We start from the raw sequence: 1388 nt of genomic DNA on the forward strand, positions 1-1388 counted from the left end.
GCTAAAGCGCCCGAGGTTGACCTGGTGCCCGGGGAGCGAATCGGACACCAGGTCAACCTCTGCTACGGCGGCCGGGGTTGACCTGCTGTCCCTGCCGGACTTAGAAAATTTTTCTCTCCCCGCCCGGAACCGGGGTTGACCTGTTGTCCCTGCCGGACTTGGAGCCCGAGGAGGGGATCGGCCACCAGGTCAACCTCCGCTGAAAGCGGCCACGGTTTACCTGGTGCCCGGGGAGCGAATCGGACACCAGGTCAACCTCCGCTAAAGCGCCCGAGGTTGACCTGGTGCCCGGGGAGCGAATCGGACACCAGGTCAACCTCTGCTACGGCGGCCGGGGTTGACCTGCTGTCCCTGCCGGACTTGGAAAATTTCTCTCCCCGCCTCGGACCGGGGTTGACCTGCTGTCCCTACCGGACTTAGAACATTTTTCTCTCCCCGCCCCGGCCCGGGGGTTAACCTCGGGGCGCACAGCTTCCCGGGTCTGACGTGCACGTCCTGTCACCTCCCGGGCCCGGCGTCCTCGTCCTCCCTTCCCCTTGGGCCGGCTCGGAGGAAGTTTTCCCTCGGCCCGGCCTCCGGGTTAATTGTTTGGGCCCGGCTGACTGAGGCCAGGCTGCTGACGCTAAAGCCCGGGGAGGCGGGGGCCTACGGCCATACCGGACCGAATGCCCCCGATCTCGTCCGATCTCGGAAGGTAAACCGTCCCGGGCCTGGCTAGTACCTGGATGGGTGACCGCCTGGGAATCCCAGGTGCCGTAGGCAGCTTTTGGCCCCAGCGGGGGTAGAGCGGGGCGTGTGTCTGCCGTGCGGGAGCAGGGAAGCCGTGAGGCCAAGGCGGCGCGACGGTCCTGGGGGGCGCTGAGGCCTTTCCCTCTGCCTGCCTGCGTGTCGGGGGCGGGGGGGCGGGCGAGGAAGCTAAGGCCCTCACCCGGTGCGGTGCGATGGCTTGGGTCGGGTCGGGGAGAGGGAAGAAAGCGTGTGTGGAGCGTTGGTGGGGCAGGTGTGTGTGTGGGAGTGCTGGGTTGGGCAGGCCGTTGAGGCGGTGGCGGTGGTGGTGTTTTTGGTGGGAGTGAGTTGGGGTCAGGTGGGTGTGGGGTCCCCCCCGGGGGGTGGATGGTCTGAGGGTTAAGGCTTGGAACGTGCGTCTTGGGGGACCGTGGGTGGAGGTTGTTGAGAGCGGGGAAGGCCCTGGGTCCCGGTTGTGGACTATTAAGCCCGGTGGAGGGGGACCGTGGGTGGAGGTTGTTGAGAGCGGGGAAGGCCCTGGGTCTCGGTTGTGGACTATTAAGCCCGGTGGAGGGGGACCGTGGGTGGAGGTTGTTGAGAGCGGGGAAGGCCCTGGGTCCCGGTTGTGGACTATTAAGCCCGGTGGAGGGGGACCGTGGGTG

General features: G+C 66.8%; 1 non-coding gene across 1 annotated transcript; it reads left to right on the top strand.

Moving 5' to 3' along the window:
• The first annotated feature begins 643 nt into the window (after positions 1–643).
• On the top strand, positions 644–762 carry LOC142006229 (5S ribosomal RNA). The gene has a single exon (XR_012643336.1). It is a non-coding gene; the product is annotated as a 5S ribosomal RNA (ribosomal RNA).
• Positions 763–1388: the final 626 nt, after the last annotated feature.

Source organism: Carettochelys insculpta, unplaced genomic scaffold (genome assembly GCF_033958435.1).
Source record: "Carettochelys insculpta isolate YL-2023 unplaced genomic scaffold, ASM3395843v1 scaffold_0046, whole genome shotgun sequence".
NCBI lineage: Eukaryota > Metazoa > Chordata > Testudines > Carettochelyidae > Carettochelys > Carettochelys insculpta.